The sequence below is a fragment of the Cornus florida genome, unplaced genomic scaffold (genome assembly GCF_030987335.1).
Source record: "Cornus florida cultivar Cherokee Brave unplaced genomic scaffold, ASM3098733v1 CherokeeBrave_3.0.0_Hap2_Chr08, whole genome shotgun sequence".
NCBI classification, from domain to species: domain Eukaryota; kingdom Viridiplantae; phylum Streptophyta; class Magnoliopsida; order Cornales; family Cornaceae; genus Cornus; species Cornus florida.
The window spans coordinates 20738351-20762437 of NW_026775578.1; the positions used below are offsets into that span (position 1 = coordinate 20738351).

The following is a 24087-nucleotide window of genomic DNA, read 5'->3' on the forward strand; positions in this document are numbered from 1 at the left end:
CTGGACCGGTTATATTGTGATAATTATCTATAAAAAATAACCATTCTTTTCATATTGAAATAAGAATAAGAGTTTTATATAGAATGTGTTCTTTTCATATTGAAATAAGAATAAGAGTTTTATATAGAATGTGATTGATTTTATTAGGTAATTTTTAGAATTTTATAAAAATTATTTTTACAAAAACTATTTTTATATCAATTAATAAATATTTTTTATATAAATAAATAAATACTGAAATACTAAAACACATACAAAAACTATTTTTATATCAATTAATAAATATTTTTTATATAAATACTAAAATACTGAAACACTTTGCACATTTAATAATAGTATAGATAGTATAGATATGTGTGTGTGTGTTGGGGGGAGTGGGGAGTGGGGAGGGGGGAGGGGGGAGGGGAATGTAGGTGGGTTACATGCCCCATTTGTTTTTTAACTCTCTTCTTATACTAAAATGTCATCACCATTGATTAACAAAAGTTTGGCAAATGATAGAATTTGGCTTTTTCAATTTTAGACATGCCAAAATTACTTTCATATATATATATGTAACACAAGTCAAGTGCAACTTTTATCAAAGTTATTTACTCATAACAAACTGTCCCTGGAAAGAATAAATAAATAAATAATAGTCCCTGATTACCATGCTTGGTTGCATGTGAAGAATAAATGGGACATCTTACCATAACACTAACTATAAAAATAAATAAATAAAAACCAAACCTTCATTACGCATGAATATTGATTTTGTAAGCCAAAAAAAGTATGTTTGAAATGAATAAGAAATGCTATTCACAATAACGACTGACACGTGAAATCTGGTCTAAGTAATAATGTGAGTTTCACTAAGATTAGTTTTTGACGATTGTGACGAAATCAAATAGCATAACGTAGCATAATTAATATTTTCAACCTCAAATAATTGGGGGCACAACCAATTAGGTCAAATAACAAAGTAACGGGTTAAAATACAAAAATAGGAAACATTGAAAATTTATATTGCCACTCTAAGAAAAACTTGAAACACTCCTTGTGAATATTTTTGTTTGAAGAAGTCAAGCTCTTATTGATATTATTTTTTGGGTAAATTACAATAATACCTCTTAAAGTTTTGGTCAATGTCACTCAGATACGAGTCAACGACTTTTTTAGCAATGACACCCATGTGGTTTCAAATGTCATATTGGCCCCTGATTATTTAATTCAATTAATTTACAAAATGGTAGCCCCTGTTAATTGGCGAAACTACCCGCATCATTAAGCCTATTTCTCTATCGTAAACTCCAATTTTTTTTTTTTTTTTTTTTTTTTTTTTTTTTTTTTTTTTTTTTTTCATTTTAGCACCTAGACGCTGACACTTCCTCTCTCTCTTCCCAATCTCTCTCATTCCCCTCTTTCTTACTATATATATATATATATATATATTGGGTAATTGCACCCCTCGTCATTCTTCTCGCCGGTGGACGATAGAGGGAAACATAACTGCCAATGGATGAGATGGCGGCTACGGCAAGTTAATTCACATAATTTATGGGGGAAAATGCACTGTATTGGTGTTGGATTTGTGATTGAAATGAGTAAAGGAAAGAAAGTGGGTGTGAGATGAGAGAAGAGAATTGATGGAAATGGTGAGATAAAAACAACCATCGTTGTTTTTAATTTTTTTTCCTTTCTATTGTGGTGGCAGGTGTCTAGGTTGGACATAGCTGTGTTTTTTTTTTTTTTTTCATGTTATGGTGGGTCTAAGCTGGCCATGGCTGTTTTTTTTTCTTCTTTTTCTTTTTCTTTTTTCTACTATAGTGGTGGATGTTTTGGTGTGGTTGTGATGGTTATGGTGGTGTCTAAGTTAGCAGAGTGTTTCAAAATTTTATTTTTATTTATATTTTATTGTCGTGGTGGCGGTGGTTCTGGTAACGTCTGGGTGTGTTGGTAGTGTTGTCTTAGTGTAGTGGTGATCTAGTGGCATTTGGGATGTTATGGTTGTTTTCAATTTTTTTTTTCTATTGTGGTGTTTGGATGTGGTGGTGATGGTTATGGTGGTATACAGTTATCTGGTTATTTTAAAAAATAATAATTTATTTTTTATTTTTTATTTTTATGTTGTCATGATGGTTAAGGTGGTGGTATAAATATTGTCATATATAAACTATATCTACATGTATGGAAGAGATGAAGTGGTTAGTTTGGTCTATTAAATTTAGTAGGAGATTAAATTTATAATTTCATAATTTAAATGGAATTGTTGACAAGTCAAATGGTTAAAAAGTAATTTTATATGGTTTTAAAAATTTGGAGGAGGTACCAATGCACATTTTTGAAACCTCATGAGTGTCAATATAAAAAAAGTTATTGACCATACTGCTGAATGGCATTGACAGAAACTTTAGGGGGTATCAGTACAATTTATCCTTTTTTTTTTTTTTTTTCCCCAAGTATAAAATTGGTGTAATCCTCTCTCTGCCCAAATAAACTCTGACTTGGATGAAAGTGGAATTCTACAACTAATTAAAAACTTTAATATAATTATAAATATTAATCCTTGAATTTTTCATTGTTCCTTTTAGACTAGTACTGAAGTCCCTAACTAAAAAGTTTTTCAACTTTTTACCTGAGATTTAACTGCATGCATATTCTTTACTGATACAACTCTGTGAACCCTTCAATTCCTTAAATATCCTTTTATAAATGGTACAAACTGGTAGGAGTAGTATTTTAGAAAAGATAAGTTAGCTAAGAATATTGATTGTACAAAAGGCCAAAATAAATAAATAAATTGAAAAAATGAGTGTCATATATTCTTTTTTTAGCACTTACATTCTCTTCTTATTGGTGTCAGTACTTGTAACATAGAGATTGTCACCTTTGTCTGCTTGCAGTGCAGAGAGACGATAAATGATGGAATTGAAAAAAAAAAAAAAACTGAGTTGATAATTGATGGACAAAAGCTTGCCCCTCCCTCCACCTATTCAGTGATTCAGTCAAAATTACCAGAGATGTAGCGTTCAACTTTTACTCTGCATATTTTTACTTAATTGTCTATGTTTATATATATACATATATGATATATATATATGGATTGTACATATATCTATTAACACTGCCAAATACCTCCAATGTATGTATACATATACACATATATGTGCCCTTGTCCTGTGTCTGGTACTGGGTTCTGAACAGGATGCTTAGCCTGCCTGAGTTAGTGCTGGAACTAGAATAGACTCCTCATATACATATACATATACATACAAATAGTGCCAATGCCACTGCGGTTGTGAAGCATGCCATCAGCCATCTCTATGTCATTTTGTACAATGTGTACGTAGCTTTTCCTAGTTTAAAAATTGGGGTACACTCAATGGATCAATAATATTTACACAAAAATTTTATATTTTTTTTTAATAATTTAGTGTTAATTTTTGAGGTAAAATCATACAACCCCTCTATTATTCCAAATAATTATTATCGGACAACTAGAGTACTAACAAAAGTGATACCTTACCCCCTTTTGGTGATGAATCTGTTAGTTAATTATGTTGTGAAATGACAAAATTGATTTTAGGGATAATTTCACTGACACTCCTAGTAGTTTGATCAAATATCAGTCTAAAATATCTTTCGAAAATAACTATCACTCACATTATAAACGTTTGCTCCATTTTTCACTCACACCCTAAAAGTTAGTTGACAAGTGTGTCAGACCACTTTTTACATGTAAAAAGACATTCTTTCCCTTTAACTTTGGTTTGGCCAATTTAATTATTTCTTTAATGATTGAAATGACATATTTACCCTCATTCAGATGACATATTTACCCTTCTTTACCATTGAAATCAACTAACCACTTCAGCCGTTGTATATCTTGGCTCCAAAAGTAGTGGTGGCTGAAAAAGTTGCCTTGGCTCCAAAAGTAGCTCAAAAAGTAGCCGTTGCAATTAAATGACTCCAAAAATAGCCATTGGTAGTATTGCATTATAAATACACACTGCTTGCACTTCTTCATACATGCGTGAACTGCTTGCACTTCATACATGCTTGAAGGCTCCAAAGAAAGGAAAAGGTGTGCATTTGGTAAGAATTTTTTGTGAAATTGTAATTTTGTTTGTAACCTGTAATTACAATTTTTTTTACAAGTAATTCCTTTGTAATTGTTTGCTGATTTGAACCTCATAAATGTGAAAAAAAATGTATGTAAATTTGAGGGTGATATTTTAAAAAATATTTTTAACCTGTAATTACAAATTATATTTTTGAATATGTAATTGCCAATGCTAATATTTTTTAACCTGTAACATGTATATTTTCAAGTAAACAGGGGCAATCAAGTGTGTGTTGCCAATGTTTAGAACTAAAATATGTTCATGTGGAAGAAGACCAGCATTGAGGGTATCTCATTCAAACAAAAATCCTAGAAGACACTTCTACAATTGTTATAATGGAAGATACGCATACTTCAGATGGTTGAGCCCTGAGGATGTATTTGCACCTGATGCTATTGCTAATGTCAATGATGGAATCAGGAATGACATTATAGATAGTTTAATGTCTTTGATAAAGTCAATTGTGTATGCAAGCATGGGCATTTGTATTATAGCTATCCTAACAATGTTCATTGCCTTTCTATCTAAATTAAATAATTAGTGTTCTATTATAATCGGTATATAGTAATGCAATTGCAACACAACTACAATATCAAAGTATGCATACAGCCTTTAACTAAGTCACAACCATTTTTCAGATCAAAATATAATCGATCAAATATCACAAGCATTAAAAGCCAAAAAATAAGTTTAAACATCCCTTTAAATCTATTACTAACAGTCACATAGCTAAGTTTAAATATCCCTTCAAATTCATTACAAAACCTTCAAAATAACCAAAAAGGTATTTCCCATTGCATACCATTACTTGCAGAACCCAAAAGTATCCCCTATATCATATACTTGCATAACCCAAAAAACTGTGCTATGTGTGAAATTTAGCCTGTGCAAAAAGTTATGTTAGCACTGTGCAAAAAGTCATGTTTACCATAGACTATGTCCTAATTCCTGTTGTAGGTAGAGTAGTGCAACATGGAGTCTAAATGCCTTGTGTTACTCTTGCTGGTTTCATATATATTGAAGTTGAACCTTGAATAACAAGGACATAAATATAAACATAAACTGAAATGCACAAAACTTTATGAATTATTTTGTAAAATGAGTAATCTCAAACAAATATGAATAATATACCTAAGTGCCTTGTGCTGTTGGTGGTACTGCTACTGTTTTTGTTGTCCTATTTCTTGAACCTTGAAATGAAAACAAAGCTTCACAATTTATATATATACCTGTTAAAATGAGTAATATCAGACATATATGAATTATATACCTGAGTGCCTTGGGTTGTTGGTGTTGCTGCTGCTGTTTCTGCTGCCATACTTCTTGAACCCTGAAATAAAAACAAAGGTTCACAATATAAACATAAATTGAAATGTAAAAAGTTTTACAATATAAATCAAAACTTTAAGAGATAAATTAAATACCTGAGAACCTTGTGCTGCAGCTCCAATCCTTCTTAATCTTCTTGGTACACTTTTCCTCCTCCTTATTGTTGAGGCTGTTGATGATGATAGGCCTGCTGCTACTGCTGCTGCTGCTATTTTTGCTTTTGCTATTTTCACTTGTGCTGCAGTAGGAACCTTTTCACATCCCCTCTTGTTGTGTCCAAATACACCACATATGCTGCAAGTGATAACACTTGACCTTCTAGTTGCTTCTGGTTCACCAACCTCCCTCTTTCTTTTCACTCTAGGTCTATCTATTGGTCTTTTGAGAACTGGTGGCTCCAATAGTGCTTTGTCAACCTCAGTCCACATAGTGTCATAGTGCAGTGGGTGTATAAAAGTACTGTAAGTCTTTGCATATGTACTCTTGCTGTAGAAATCTAAACAAAAACTCTCAAAATCATGCCTTGTGTGTGTAATAGCTGCACATGCATGCCTGCAAGGCACTCCAGACTCTTGCCATTCCCCACAGCAGCAACTCCTCTTTCCTAGGTTCACAATATAAGACATGTGTGTATCCATTTGTGTAATTTGATACAAATTCCCACCAGGCCAAATCAATTCACATGTAGCAGCTTTAGAGATGTTCGAGTTCAATTTGTTCCTAGCTTTTGGCACTATTGTATTTGTCCACTCTACTGTCCTTTGAAATCTTTTGCCAAACTTGGACATTAGCTTTTTTGCTATGCTTTCCAGAATTCCAGTGATTGGTTTTTATCTGATATTCCCAAGCTAAGAATTAAATGACTCCATATGATTGTTGGTGACAAAGTCACACTTTACCCTAGGATCAAATTTATATCTAGCCCATGTCTCTAAAGGATGTTTCATCAACCAATTGCAGCCCCCACCATAGATTGCCTGTAGCTGCCCCATTGCAGATTTGAATTCTAATTCATTATATACATTTACAGCTGCCCAGAATAAACTTTTATACTTCAGACCAGGATATTTAGTCCTAAAATTGGCATAGATATGCCTACAACATCTCCTAGTAAGTGCCTGTGAAAAAATATCAGAAATAGCTCCCAAAATTCCCTTTTGCCCATCTAATATAAAGGTCCAAGGAATATTTCTAACTGTATCACCAAGGAACTTGTGCAAGTGATCTAAAAACCATTTCCAACTGTCCTTTCCTTCAATTTCAATAATGGCAACAGCAAATGGATATAACCCATTATTTCCATCAAGTCCTATAGCACTAAGTAAAGTACCTCCAAAAGGTCCCTCCAAGAAGCATCCATCAATACCAATAAATGGTCTGCACCTATTAACAAACCTATTCTGACATGCAGCAAATGATAAAAAAAAAATTCTTTTAAATCTTTGAGGCTCATCTGCATTTTCCCTTGTGAACACTAAACTAGCTGGATTTTTTTTCACCACCTCAGCTACAAACTTCCATAGCTTTCCATATGACTCAGTATGACTCCCCTCAATCTCCTCTTTTGCTTTCTTTTTAGCCCTCTAACAACTTATATCAGTAGCAACTGTAAGAAATTTCTCTCCAACTTCTTGTCTCAAATCCTTTACTGAAATGTCAGAATTCTTTCCGAACCTGTCGAGAAGCTTTTTTGCTATAAATGTAGAAGTCACACCTTTGTTGTTAAATGTTCCGATACAGCAATGTTCTAAGCCAACTATTTTTTTTATAAAAGACATTTTGTCAGGCAATAGGATTGCATGAATTCCCCAATTGCAGCCTGCATTCCCACAGTGACAGGTAATTCTTTTCCTTTCATTTTTTTCCCTCACAAGTTTAAAACCTTTTTGGATAGAATATTCTACCAAGATATCTCTAAAGTGTTGGATACTATCAAAGAGATGGAACTTCTCAAATACAATTTTACCCCCCTCACCATATTTGAATGGCTTTCCCTTCAAAGCTCTGTGTAAATACTTCATAGTTATATTTTTATATTTTCTGTTTCTAATTTTATTTTTTCTACTTTGACCCTCACATGTCTCTTTTTCCTTCTTACTTTCACTTTCTCCACTGAAATCATAATCCTCACTATAATCAGAAAACTCACCATTGCTATGCTCTGAAGTCTCCTTCTCCAAGTCAATATTATCCAAATTGTCATCTCCCAAATTATTAATTCTCCCTCCCTCATGAACACCAGTCCACTCTTCATCATCACTGTCAGAAAAACTATACTGAGAATCTCCTTCACCACCATCACCCCCCTCATCATTCCTCTCATCATCACTCTCCTCATCACTCCCCTCATCATTCCCCTCATCTGACATCACTATTTCATTTGGAATGACTTCCTCAACATCACTGTCTTCCTCCACCTCAAAAGCATTACTAGAGCCTGCACTATTACTACATGAAGCTAAACAATACTGAGCAACTTCAACAAATACATTTATATCCTTACAGCCCTTCATCAACTCAAACATGATAATTACATCTTCATCTAGTTCTAGTAACATTCTATCAGTACAATCAGGAATTTGAAAATAAATATTAAATGCCATAGAACCTTTCTCATGACACACTTCATCACGTAGCAAGTAGGTAACATGAGTATTTAGTGACAAATAACTATACTTTTCAGGATTAATATTCCCTATCACATATATGTGTCCCTCATAGTGAACAATGATATCATGCAAAGTATCAGATGCCATTTGAATCTGCCAAAAAAAAAAAAAAAAAAAAAAAAAGAAGGAAAAAGAAAAAGAATAAGAATAAGAATAAGAATAAGAATAATCATGCTAACAAACAAAACTAATTGCTAACAGTCAAAATAAAGGATGGTAAAAGTAATTGCTAAAAACAATTAACCTTAATCCAAAAAAAATAAACATGTTAAAAGTAAACCCAAAGGTTAATTTACACTAAAATAACCCTAAATTAAGGTTAATCCAGCAAAAGCCCCATCAATTAACCCTAATTAATCATGGGGGTTTTGCTAGAATTAGGGTTAATTACACCCTTATTCCATGAAAAAAAAAAAGAAATACAATTTTGGCATACACAAAACAAAACAATAAAATACCAATGATAAATAACTCTAAATTAGGGTTAATAATAAACCCTAAAATTAACCTAAATTAGGGTTAATCCAGCAAAAGCCCCATCAATTAACCCTAATTAATTATGGGGGTTTTGCTAGAATTAGGGTTAATTACACCCTCTTATTCCACGAAAAAAGAAGATCCTAATTGCATAATAACATGCTAAAAAGAAAATAATAACATGCAGAAAACAAAACAATAACATAGCAACGATTAGATTAGGGTTCTTCGAAAAAAAACAAAACCTGAGATTATCGTGCAAACGACTCTGAAATGGGTCAATTGTACATGAAAAGGGCCTGAAATGGACTTGATCGGCGGTACACAGTTGGATGAAAGGTATATGGCTCTAGAACTAGTGTTTGATGGTATGAAGTTTGGACTCTAGAACTACGACTCTGAAACTAGTTAGGGTTTCATGGTTTTGTAATCTGTGGGTCACATCTGTAGAGAAGAGAGATAGTGGTTTTGATCTGTAGAGAAGAGAGAGAGACAGATAAACGTCATTGAGGAGAGAGAACGTCTAATACAGATAGAGATAGAGGAGAGAGAAAGTGTGTTTGTGTATTGGCGAAAGAGTGGGTAGGTAAGAGTTTAATAAGGGGTATAAAAATCATTTACCTTATCTGATATTTTGTATTAAATGTGATTAAAAAATTAGGGGCAAACATGTTTTTTCACACGTTTTTAACGAAGCTAGTGATGGAAAAGCGATATTGAACCTAACTGATAGTTGTTTTCGAAAGATGTTTTAGACTGATATTTAGCCAAATTACTGGGGTGTCAGTGAAATTATCCCTTGATTTTAATATTTTAATTTTAATTTAAAATAGATTCTTTATAATAGGTTATACTAGCAATATCCTTCTTCCACGATCAATTATCACAAATCCAATTTCTTCTTCCTTAACACTATCCAAAAATTCACTCAAGAAAACCCTAGAAATCGCAGTTCAGAGCTCATAAATCTTAGTCACGCTCATAAACCCTAACATCGCGACCTTTCCTCTTTTCTTTTCTTCCCTAAGCATTGAAGACCTTTCCTCATTCACACTCTCGATTTTTGAAACTTTAATTACCAATATAAGACGTATATAGCATGAGGGTACTGATGGTATTTCTCAATTTTAATTTTATTTGCCATATTTAAAATGTTAATTATAATGGGCATTTTTGTAAATGTACAATGACGGTGACCGAAAATGAGCGGAAAATGACTGTCAGGGGGTCAAACTTCAAATTTTTAATAGTTGTGGTACTGACTTGCTCGATTTTGTAATCCAATGAGGTAAAATGCTAATTTTTGATAGTTGAGAGGGGTTATATGCTTTTTGGCCTATATATTTACAAACCCAAACTCATTTTGCAATTTTTTTTTTAAAGGCAAATCAAACCCATTTTGCATTCTATTTGTATAGGGAAGTGATAGAGGTGTATCACTTTTTGAGGGGTAAAAATGAAACTTGTCAATATACAGAAACTTTTATTTTTTTAATTAAAAATAAATACTTTAATTTTAAGGTTTAAAATGTAAATTTATATTGATTCATTGGTCAAACGGTCAATATAAACCTTTCTGTAAAATTACTATAACTTTTATCTACATGCACAATATAAAAACAAAATCTCAAGGGTGATTTGTGTAAATTGCCCAAATTTTTTTTATTAATGGTCACCAGGTGCCTTTAACCTTTTACTCTATTATGACTAACTACTGCAATATTAACACAGTAATATTTATTTATTTTTTTTCCCTCGCGTCTGCAGAAGTACCACCTAATCAATAATTTTTTTATCTTTTAGAGTAATAATTTGGGAGCCATATATAAACTTTATGATTTAAAAATTAAAAGAAGGGGGACTGTAATTCTAATTCGTGAAAGACCCATCCAAAGAAGAAGAAGAAATCACGTTTGATCCTCACCAAGTTTGTCTATTTCCACGGTTCCACCGCTTGAGTTAGGGTTTTAATTTGTCACAGTTAAGGCTTATATTCTCTACAATCTGCTATGTGAGAGCAAGACCATTGTAGTCATACAGTTTTATTTATTTTTAAAAAATTATAATATCTTACTAAATTTAAAGGGACCTTGTTCAGTTGATTGGAAAAATTCATAATATAAATTTTAGCAGTTATATTTTGATTGATTTTGTAGAGCCTTAGAAAAGAATTTAAAAAGTGAGTATACTAATAAAAAAAAGATCGAGTCCCAACTTTTGAATTTCTTGTACATTAATTCAATATGTTAAATTTATTTTTCTTTTTCTCTCCAGAGCAATGACAAACTAAAAATACTAATGACCTAACCCATTCTGGTGTTGATGGAGATGTTGCATCTTCTGGTATCAGTAAAAGGACCAAGTCCATGACTTTTCTCTCTTATATCAAGTAATTATTATTAAATCATAGAGAAGGTGTTACTTTAGTCTTTAGTAATATATGATCTATCAATCATGTTTTATAGGATGGATTTCAAAAGGTCAAAATAATGAGCGGTAGTTTCTTGAAGCCAATATTGCTATTTTTTGGGTGCATTTTCCACAAATAGTTTGATTAATCACTACCTTCAAAGTTGGAATATTTTTGGAGATAAGCATGCATCTCAGTATAAATACATGACATGAGTTTCTTTTAATAGAGTTAATTAGTTGTGTACTTCCGAACCAATTAAGGGGTAATCTTTATTTTCCAAAAAAAAACAAGGGATAGTCTTTGGCGTATATATATATATATATATATATATATATATATATATATATATATATATCTCAATTCAATTATGAACCTAGTTATAGTTAATAAATTATCTATATATTGTTCAGGTCAATATGCTCAAGGAATATGCTGAATGCGAGTGTTAATTAACAAACTCAGACAATTATATTATGTGAAAATTAACCATTGTATTATTATGTTAAAACCAAAAGTACATAACCAACCCACTTATTTTAGTGCAGAATATGATATCTGCTTATTTTACAAACCAATAATTATTTTGATCTAATTGTTGTGAAATCAGAACTGGGATTGAAGTTGGTCAATAACCTTCTTGTCCACTTGGAAAGCCTTGGTGAGAACATCAACAGAAATGGGTGGGTTCGATCCAAAGACGGCGTTAGCAATGGTGATAACTCCCGGGTTTTGGCTGCTCAGGCCGGAAAAAGATACTGCATTAGTCTTTCCCACGTTGAATTGGAAATGAATGAGACCAATTGGGAACACAAAAACATCTCCAGGATTCAGGACCTTGGTGAAGAGACGATTTTTTTCACCATTAATATTGGAGGTCACAAACCCTACATACAGAGTGCCCTCAACCACAACCAGTACTTCAGTTGCGCGTGGGTGCGTGTGGGGTGCGACGACGCCCTTGGGTGCAAAGTCAATGCGCGCTAAGGATACACCAAGAGTGTTGAGTCCTGGTAGCATATCAACAGTCACGGCTGTCACATTTGACCCAAATGGATTGTTTGTGTTTCCAGGAATATTAAGCCCTGGTAAGAAGAAATCTTCGGCTTTGGCAAGCTTTGGGTCCTTGCAGAATTTCCCATTCACAAACACTGCACCCAAAACAATAGCAGCCGTTACATTAATTGAGCTCCAACATGCAATGAAATATATGGACTATATGCTAGCTATTTTACCAACAAATTAAATTAAAGCATGCATGAGAAAGCAAAAAATAAGACTAGGGGATGCATATAAATACATACATATACATACATACATACATATATATATATATATATATATATATATATCCATACATACCAGCGGACTTCATATCATCAATAGCAACACAGAAGTCCTGGAGAGGGCTTGGGTCAAATGCATATGAAAGTGAGAATTGAAGGGCCAAGATGGCTACAAGGAAGTGAATGCCGGCCATCTTAATTTGGAGTGAATAATATATATTGATATTGTTTGTAGGATTGGTAATTGGGTGAGAGAGAGGTGAGAAATGTAGCATGGCAAAGGTGGGTATTTATAGATAGAGATTAGGAAGACTTGTCTTTGAGTGAGACGTAGGATGTCCCAAATTATCTTCATTAGGTTGCTATTTTTTAATTTCATGGTTGAGTAATTCTACAACTACTACGTATATCATCCACACACCACTGACTCTTTCAATATATTGAGTCGGTCATTTTTTCCATATCTCACTTACCCCTTGCTGTTTCTCCTTCTTCTAGATTCATGTTCATCTTAACCCCTGAGGAGGTAGATGGGAGTGTTGGATGGAGGTAAACCATGCCTCAAAATTCCAAGCCATTTACCTTTTCAATAATTACTATCATTATGTTTGAAGTTATAATTTTTAACAAATCAGTAAATTCTTTTCAGACAGAATAGAGAGAGAATAATCTCAGGTATGAAAAAAAAACAAAAAAAAACATGTGTTTATATTTGGATAAATTATAGGAAAAGACAAGAAAGTTCTTGTTAAAAAAAAAAAATGACAATTTATTTAACCAAGTTAATATCATACCCTAATGTTAAGCTGGGAAACTAACGTCTTCTAAATTTCCTTCACTGAAATGTCAAGATGGTTACTTTAGGTATTATGAAAGTGTCACTTAAGTTGCTGTCCTTTCACTCGAAATTTTAACACTTTTGATAGAATAACAAAGCAGAAAATAAGAATCACTATCCCTCTCCTTTTTTTTCTTTTCATTTCAATTCCATCAATCCAAAACAAAGCCTAACAGTTAGAAAAGATAAAATTACCTTCAAGAAAAAAAAAAAAAAAAAAAAAAAAAAAAAAGAAGATAGACTTAAATTTTTTTATTAAAGGTATATTTTTTGTTTAAATATATTTTTGTCTAATTAGATTTTATTTTATTAAAAAACTCATAATAAATAGATAATGTGATAGAGTTTTATAGAAAATAAAACAGTTAATTTGTGATAGATTTTACATAAATTTTTTATTTACTTTACAAATATTCTTGTTTAATTATATTTTCTTTTATTTAAAAAACTCATAATAAATAGATAAATAGGTAATATGTGTTAGAGTTTTATAGAAAATATTTTAAAAACTCTTTTTATATGAATTAATAAATATTTTTACATATTAATAATTCTTGTCTAATTAGACTACCTTTTTCTAAAAAAGCTCATAATAAAAGATAATTTGTGGTAGAGTTTTATAAAAATTATTTTATTTTTTATATCAATTAAAAAAATATTTTTTTTATTAATGATTATTGTCTAATTAAATTTTCTGTTATTAAAAAACTCATAATAAATAAATAAATAGATAATTTGTGTTAGAGTTTAATAGAAGCACTTTTAAAAACTCTTTTTATATCAATTATAAAATATTTTTTTATATTAATAATTCTTGTTTAATTAGAGATCCTTTTATTAAAAAAAAACTCATAATAAATAAATAACTATGTAATTTGTGTTACAGTTTTATAGAAACTCCTTTAAAACCTCTTTTTATATCAATTAATAAATAATTTTTTTATTAATAATACTTGTCTAATTAGATTTCCTTTTATTAAAAAACTCATAATAAATAGATAAATAAGTAATTTGTGTTATAATTTTATATAAACTCGTTAAATATATCTTTGTCTACTGTGATAGAGTTTTATTAAAAATAAAATAGGTAATTTGTGATAGAATTTTATAGAAAATATTTTATTTTCTTTAAATATATCCTTATCTAATTAGATTTAATTTTATTAAGGAACTCATAATAAAAGCTAATTTGTGGTACAGTTTTAGAAAAATTATTTTATTTTATATATCAATTAAATAAATATTTTTTATATATTATTGTCTAATTAGATTTTCTTTTATTAAAAAATTCATAATAATAAATAGATAAATAGGTTAATTTGAATTTTATTAGGTAGATTTTAGAGTTTTATAGAGGTTTTTTTTTTTAATTTTATAAAAACTCTTTTAATATTAATTAATAAATATTTTTATATAAATAAATAAATACTAAAACTCTTTGAATATTTAATAATAGTATAGATATTTTACTCTGAAATTTTGGGTCTATGCCCATTTGAATTTTTTTTTCTGAAATTCTAAATTTCTAGAATTCTGAATTTCTGAACCTCTTCCTACATGCCTCTATTTATAAGCTTCTTCGATTAATAGAATGATGACATGTGGCCTCTCTTGATAATAACAAAATCATAACTGGCCAGACTGGTTATATGGTGATAATTATTCATAAAAAATAATTATTCTTTTTATATCAATTAATAAATATTTTATTGTGATTGATTTTATATGATAATTTTTAGAGTTTTATAAAAACTATTTTTATAAAAACCTTTTTATATCAATTAATAAAAATTTTATAATAAATAAATAAATAGGTAATTTGTGTTAGAGTTTAATAGAAACAATTTTATTAAAAAAACTCATAATAAATAGATAAATAAGTAATTTGTGTTACAGTTTTATAAAAACATTTTAAATATATTTTTGTCTAGTGTGATAGAGTTTATTGAAAATAAAATAGGTAATCTATGATAGAGTTTTATAGAAATTATTTTATTTTCTTTAAATATATCATTGTCTAATTAGATTTAATTTTATTAAGAAACTCATAATAAAGCTAATTTGTGATAGAGTTTTAGAAAAATTATTTTATTTTATATATCAATTAATAAATATTTTTTATATTCATAATTCTTTTCTAATTAGATTTTCTCTTATTTAAAAATTCATAACAATAAATATTCTTTTTATATCAATCAATAAATATTTTTTATATCAATAATTTATGTCTAATTAGATTTCCTTTTATTAAAAAAACTCATAATAAAAAGATAAACAGGTAAATTGTTTTAGAGTTTTATAGAAATTCTTTTAATATCAATTAATAAATAATTTTTTATATTAATAATACTTGTCTAATTAGATTTCCTTTTATTAAAAAATTCATAATAAATAGATAAATAGGTAACTTGTGTTAGAGTTTTATAGAAACTCTTTAAATATATCTTTGTATAGTGTCATAGAGTTTTATTGAAAATTAAATAGATAATTTGTGATAGAATTTTATAGAAATTATTTTATTTTCTTTAAATATATCCATGTCTAATTAGATTTAATTTTATCAAGAAACTCATAATAAAAGCTAATTTGTAGTAGAGTTTTAAAAAAATTATTTTATTTTATATATCAATTAATAAATATTTTTATATTATTAATTATTGTTTAGTTAGATTTTAAAAAATTCATAATAATAAATAGATAATAGGTTAATTTAAATTTTATTAGGTAGATTTTACAGTTTTATAGAGTTTTTTATTTTATTTTAAAAACTCTTTTCATGTCAATTATTAAATATTTTTTATATAAATAAATAAATACTGAAACTCTTTGCACATTTAATAATAGCATAAATAAAAACTATTTTTATATCAATTAATAAATATTTTTTATGTAAATAAATAAATACTTAAACTCTTTGGCAGAGAATTCTGGATTTCTAGAATTCTCAATTTCTGTACCCATTCCTCCTTCCTCTATGCCTTTATTTATAGGCTTTTTGGATTAATAGAATAATGACATGCGTCCTCTCCTGATAATGACATAATCATAACTGGACTTGGCCGGGCCGGTTATATTGTGATAATTATTTATAAAATATAATTATTCTTTTTATATCAATTAATAAATATTTTATTGTGATTGATTTTATTAGGTAATTTTTAGAGTTTTATGGAAACTATTTTTATATCAATTAATAAATATTTTTTTATAAAAATAAATAAATACTGAAAGACTGAAACTATTTTCACATTTAATAATAGTATAGGTGTTGGGGGGAGGGGGGGGGGGGCAACTTTTATCAAAGTTATTTACTCATAACAAACAGTCCCTATAAATAAATAAATAAAAAATAATAGTTCCTGATTAGCATGCTTCCACGATCGTGAAATCTGGTCTCAGTAATAATGTGAGTTTCACTAAGATTAGTTTTTCACGATTACGACAAAATCCAAGAACATAACATAGATTAATTAATATTTTCATCCTCAAATGATAGGGGCAGAACCAGTTAGGTCAAATAACAAAGTAACTAATTAAGGGTTAAAATACAAAAATAGGAAACATTGAAAATTTATATTGCCACTCCAAGAAAAACTTGAAACACTTCTTGTGAATATTTTTGTTTGAAGAAGTCAAACTCTTATTGTTATTATTTTTTAGGTAAATTACAATAACACCCCTTGAACTTTTAGTCAACGTCACTCAGATACAAGTCAACGGCTTTTTTAACAATGACACCCATGTAGTTTCAAATGTCATATTTGTCCCTGATTATTTAATTCAATTAATTTACAAAATGTCAGCCCCTATTAATTGACGAATCATTAGACCTATTTCTCTACCCTAAACTCCATTTTTTTTTTTTTTTAGTACCTAGCCGTCGACACTTCTTCTCTCTCTTCCCAATCTCTCTCATTCCCTTCTTTCTTACTATATATATATATTGGGTAATTGCACCCCTCATCATTCTTCTCGCCAGTGGAGGAGTTACCTGTGGCCGATAGAGAGAAACATAACTGGCAATGGATGAGATGGCGGCTAGGGCAAGTTAATTCACATAATTTAGGGGGAAAAATGCACTGTGTTGGTGTTAGATTTGTGATTAAGATGAGTAAAAAAAAGAAAGTGGGTGTGAGATGAGATAAGAGAATTGATGGGAATGGTTAGATAAAAACAGCCATCATTGTTTTTAATTTTTTTTCCTTTCTATTGTGGTGGCCGGTGTCTAGGTTGGACATAGTTGTGTTTTTTTTTTTTTTTAAAGTTATGTTGGGTCTAGGCTAGCCACAGCTGTTTTTTTTTCTTTTTTCCTTTTTTCTTTTTTTCTTTTTCCTACTCTAGTGTTGGTTGTTTTGGTGTGGTTGTGATGGTTATAGTGGTGTTTAGGTTAGCAGAGTGTTTCAAAATTTTATTTTTATTTATTTTTTATTGTGGTGGTGGTGGTGGTGGTGGTTTTGGTAACGTCTGGGTGTGTTAGTAGTATTGTCTTGGTGTGGTGGTGATTCTGGTAGCATTTGGGATGTCAACATGGTTGTTTTCAATTTTTTTTTCTTTTCTATTGTGGTGTTTAGGTGTGGTGGTAATGGTTATGGTAGTATACAATTATCTGGCTATTTAAATAAATAATAATTTTTTTTTTTTTTTTTATATGTTGTAGTGATGGTTAAGGTGGTGGTATAAGTATTGTTATATATAAACTATATCTACATGTATGGAAGAGATGAAGAGGTTAGTTTGGTCTATTAAATTTACTAGGAGGTTAAATTTATAATTTCATAATTTAAATGAAATTATTGACAAGTCAAATGGTTAATAGGTAATTTCATATGATTTTAAAGATCTGGAGGAGGTGCCAATGCACATTTTTGAAACCTCACGGGTGTCAATATAAAAAAAAGTTATTGACCATCCCGTTGAATGGCGTTGACCGAAACTTCAGTATTATCAGTACAATTTTTTTTTTTTTTTCCCCCAAGTATAAAATTGGTATAATCCTATCTCTACCCAAATAAACTCTGACTTGGATGAAAGTGGAATTCTACAACTAATTAAAAACTTTAATATAATTAAAAATATTAATCCTTGAATTTTTCATTGTTCCTTTTAGACTAGTGAAGTCCCTAACTAAAAAGTTTTTCAACTTTTTACATGAGATTTAACTACATGCATATTCTTTACTGATATAACTTTGTGAACCCTTCAATTCCTTAAATATCCTTTTATAAATGGTACAAACTGGTAAGAGTAGTATTTTAGAAAAGATAAGTTAGCTAAGACTATTGATTGTACAAAAGGCCAAAATAAATAAATAAATTGAAAAAATGAGTGTCATATAGTCTGTTTTTAGCACTTACATTCTCTTCTTTATTGGTATCAGTACTTATAACACGGAGATTGTCACCTTTGTCTGGTTGCAGTGCAGAGAGATGATAAATGATGGAATTAAAAAAAAAAAAAAAAAACTAAACTGATTTGATAATTGATGGACAAAAGCTTGCCTCTCCCTCCACCTATTCAGTGATTCAGTTAAAATTGCCAGAGATGTAACGTTCAACTTTTACTCTGCAGTGATACAATGCCAAATGATACCAACATCAGATGCAAGGAAAAATAACTCCTCTCATCCTACATCAGTCTCAGAATCAATGAAGAGCAGACATACAGGCAAAAGTCAAGGATCCAATGGCTGAAGGATGGAGACCAGAACACTGCTTATTTCTACAAATCAATTGCATCTCAATGCAACAGGAACAAAATCACAGTTATCAAAGATACCAATGGTTCTTTACTGGAAACTGAAGCTGATATAAAAAAGGAACTGATTGCTCATTTTCATAGTGCCTTAGGGATGAATCACCATCCCTACCCAGGTATTGAATCACTTATACCTTTCATACAAGCTTCTGTCCCAACACATTTTTTCACATCATTGTGCTCCATTCCATCTAATGAAGAGATCCAAAACTGTATGCATTCACTAAGCAGTGATAAATCTCCTGGTCCTGATGGATACAATGTTTTCTTTTTTAAGAAAGCATGGCCTATAGGCAGGGATGTCACCAAGGCAATCAGAGACTTCTTTGTCAATGGTAAACTTCTCAAATAAATCAACTCCACATACATTGCACTTGTGCCAAAATCATCCGATCCCTCAACTCCCAATGACTTTAGACCAATATCTTGTTGTTATACCATTTACAAATGTATATCCAAACTCTTAGCTAACAAGATTAAACCAATCTTACCCCACATCATTGGTCCTGCACAATCTGCTTTTATTCAAGGTAGGCAAATTGATGACAACATCCTTCTTGCCCAAGAGCTACTTAATGGTTACCATAAGCAAAGCAACTCCCCTAAATGTGCACTCAAGATTGATTTAAGGAAAGTTTTTGATACTGTCTCTTGGGAATTTCTACTGGACTCCTTAAACTTTTTAGATTTCCTCCTGCATTCTTGCAATGGATTCACATTTGTGTATCAATACTATCTTGTTCTATTTCCATCAATGGGGAACTCAATGGCCACTCCAAGAGTATCAAGGGACTGAGACAAGGAGACCCCTTCTCACCATTCCTTTTTATCATATTCATGCAAGTCTTTTCCCTCATTGTCACTAAAATCACCAAAGAAATACCATTCAAGCACCATTGGAGATGCAAAAAGCTAAACCTTACCCACCTAATATTTGCAGATGATCTCATGCTTTTTTCTCATGGAAGTATCCAATCTCTTCAAACCATCAAGCACTGCCTAGAAACATTATCTTCTATCTCTGGTTTACAAATTAACCATGGGAAAAACAACATTTTCCTTGCTGGCATTCATGTTAATTTAAAGGCTCACATCCTTGATCTCTTTGGTTTCCAAAAGGGTGATTTGCCAATTAAATACCTTGGTGTTCCTCTTATAACTACCATGCTGACGGCTACTGATTGCAGGGTTTTTATTGAGAAAATAACCTTAAGAATCAGCCACCGGACAAGCAAAAACCTTTCTTCTGCAGGTAGACTTCAACTGATCAAGGCTGTGCTTTTTCAACATAGATTATTGGAGTTCAAAATTTGTTCTTCCAATGAGCATCATTCATGAATTGGAGGGCATTTTTAGATCCTTCTTATGGACTGGCCCGGCTCTTAAAAAGATTGGTGAGAAGTTTATTTGAGAGAAATGTTGTCTTCCTAAGAGGTTAGGGGGTCTTGGGCTGGCTAACCTAGCTTCTTGGAATGAAATTGCCATCATGAAACACTTTTAGAGACTTAACAGTTCAAAAGAAATGCTATAGGTATAATAGATTGAAACCTACTTACTTAAAGGAAGAAGTATTTGGGAGGTGAAGATACCTGGGCAGTGTTCTTGGAGTTGGAAGAAGATTTTGAGCCTCAGGGAGAAAATCAAGCCTTTTATCAATCTGAAAATTGGAGATGGAAGAATCAAATTTTTGGTTTGATAATTGGTGCCATCTTGGGCCCCTTTACCTCCTTGTCTCCCCACAACAAATTAATGAGTCAAGGTATAACAGCAAGACAAAGCTTTGCTCATTCATCACAGCTTCCACATGATCTTTCCCAAGTGCTATAACTGATTTACTTCCCCAGTTGCAGTGTTTTTCCTCTCTTCCATCCCTCAACCACCATAGGAAAGACAAGTTCATTTGGGGTCCATCCCCCACAGGCAACTTCTCAGTTGCTTTAACTCTGAAACACCAATTCCACCAAATTCCCTCCCAACCTTGGGCAAATTTGATATGGTCCAATGCCTCTATAACAATGCATAACTTCACTCTTTGGGTGGCAATTCAGAACAAACTCCCAACACTAAATAGGAGATGCACTGCACATATCAATGCCACATTATGCCCTCTCTGCTCAAAGGAACCAGAATTCCACGATAAATTATTTTTCAAGTGTTCCTTTTTCCAAACCCTTATGGGCATTTATTCAAATGCGTTGTGGGTTCTATATCTAACCCTCCACCTGGAATGATTTGATAACTTCGGCATCTCACCACTGGATGGGAACCATGGTGTTTTCAGTAAATCCATTTCAAAAATGTGTCTCGCTTCTTTGGTTTACAACATTTGGATTAAGCGTAATCGTCGTATCTTCAAGAAGAAGTCCTTATCTGCCAATTCAATTCTCCATTTGACACTGCAATCAGTAAGATCCAAACTCCTCTTTTCCAAATTTCTCATTTTGTACAATGTGTACAGAGCTTTTCCTAGTTTAAAAATTGGGGTACACTCAATGCGGATCAATAATATTTACAAAAAATTTTTACATTATTTTATAATGATTTAGTATTAATTTTTGAGGAAAAATCATAAAACCCCTGTATTATTCCAAATAATCATTATCAGACAACTAGAGTACTAGCAAAAGTGATACTTTACCCTGTTTTGGTGATGAATCTGTTAGTTAATTATGTTGTGAAATGACAAAATTGATTTTAATATTTTAATTTTAATTTAAAATTGATTCTTTATAAGTATTAGCAATATCCTTCTTCCATAATCAATTATCACAAACGCAATTTATTCTTCCTCAATACTGTCCAAAAATTCACCCAAGAAAACCCTAGAAATCGTGGTTCAGAGCCCCTAAATCTCAATCACACTCACAAACCCTAGCATTGCGACCTTTCCCCTTCTCTTCTCTTCTTTAAGCACTGAAGACCTTTCCTCAGTCACGCTCTCGATTTTACACTTAGAAACTTTACCAATATAAGACGTATATAGCATGAGGGTATTGATGGTATTTCTTAATTTTAATTTTATTTGCCTTTTTTAAAATGTTAATTATAATGGCCATTTTTGTAAATGTACAATGACAGTGACTGAAAATGAGCCGAAAAGGACTACCAGGGGGTCAAACTGCACATTCCTGATAGTTGTGGTACTAACTTGCTCGATTTTGTAATCCAATGGGATAAAATACTGATTTTTGATAGTTGAGGGGGGTTTTATGCTTTTTGGCATATATATTTATATAAACCCAAACCCATTTTGCAATATTTTTTTTTTAAAAGGCAAATCAAACCCATTTTGCTTTCTATTTGTATAGGGAAGTGAGGAGGCCCGAGATGACATGGGCCGAATATGACTTGCAAACGCGACATTCAGTCCGTACAGATGGGTCAGGCCCATAGAAAGACACTGTCATATGGGCCGAACGCGCATAAGCCCATCAAAGAGGACCGGGACTCATGGAGGAACGGGCCTAGATCCAGCAGTCCATCAACATTTGTAAATCTCTATAAATAGGAGAAGTAATGGAAAGAAAAAGGGAGATTTTTTGGTTGAAATACAGGAATTCTAGAGAGAGAAAGAGGGAAGGAATTTCTTGTATCTTCAGGAAGTGATGGGGGTGTACTATTTTTTGAGGGACAAAAATGAAACTTGTCAATACACAATATTTTTTATTTTTTTTAATTAAAAATAAATACTTTAATTTTAAGGTTTAAAATGTAAATTTATTTTGATTCCTTGTGGTCAAACGGTCAATCTAAACCTTTTTGTAATATTACTATAACTTCTATCTACATGCACGATATAAAAACCTCAAACCTCGAGGGTGATTTGTGTAATTTACCCTAAATTTTTTTATTAATGGCCATCAGGGTGCCTTTAACCTTTTACTCTTTTATGACTAACTACCGCAATATTAACACAGTAATATTTTACTTTATTTTATTTTATTTTATTTTTTTTGTCCCTCGCGTCTGCAAAAGTACCACCTAGTCAATAATTTTTTATCTTTTATAGTAATAATTTGGGAGCCATATATAAACTTTATCATTTAAAAATTAAAAGAAGGGGGACTGTAATTCTAATTCGTGAAAGTCCCATCCAAAGAAGAAGAAGAATTCACGTTTGATCCTCACCAAGTTTGTCTATTTCCACGGTTCCACCCCTTGAGTTAGGGTTTTAATTTGTCACAGTTAGGGCTTATATTCTCTACAATCTGCTATGTGAGGGCAAGACCATTGTAATCATACAGTTTTATTTATTTGTAAAAAAACATAATATCTTACTAATTTAATGGACCTTGTTCAGTTGATTGAAAAAATTCATAATATAAATTTTAGCAGTTATATTTAGATTGATTTTTTAGAGCCTTAGAAAAGAAATTAAAAAGTGAGTATACTAATAAAAAAAAGATCAGAGTGCCAACTTCTGAATTTCTTGTACACTATCTCTATATGTTTTCTTTATTTTTCTTTTTCTCTCCGGAGCAATGACAAACTAAAAATACTAATGACCAAACGCATTGTAGTGTTGATGGAGATGTTGCATCTTCTGGTATCAGTAAAAGGACCAAGTCCATGACTTTTCTCTCTTATATCAAGTAATTATTATTAAATCATAGAGAAGGTGTTACTTTAGTCTTTAGCAATATATGATCTATCAATCATGTTTTATAGGATGGATTTCAAAGAGTCAAAATAATGAGCGGTAGTTTCTTGAAGCCAATATTGCTATTTTTGGTTGCATTTTCCACAAATAGTTTGATTAATCACTACCTTCAAAGTTGGAATATTTTTGGAGATAAGCATGCATCTCAGTATAATTACATGACATGAGTTTCTTTTAATAGAGTTAATTAGTTGTGTACTTCCGATCCAACTAAGGGGTAATCTTTATTTTCCAAAAAAAAAAAACAAGGGATAGTCTTTGGCGTATATATATATATATATATATATATATATATATATATATATATATATATCTCAATTCAATTATGAACCTAGTTATAGTTAATAAATTATCTATATATTGTTCAGGTCAATATGCTCAAGGAATATGCTGAATGCGAGTGTTAATTAACAAACTCAGACAATTATATTATGTGAAAATTAATCATTGTATTATTATGTTAAAACCTAAAGTACATAACCAACCCACTTATTTTAGTGCAGAATATGATATCTGCTTATTTTACAAACCAATAATTATTTTGATCTAATTGTTGTGAAA

The 24087-nt window shown here is 31.0% G+C and overlaps 1 pseudogene; it reads right to left on the reverse strand.

Moving 5' to 3' along the window:
• Positions 1-11579: 11579 nt before the first annotated feature.
• On the reverse strand, positions 11580-12468 carry LOC132268486 (germin-like protein subfamily 1 member 13; annotated as a pseudogene).
• Between the last annotated feature and the right edge of the window lie 11619 nt (positions 12469-24087).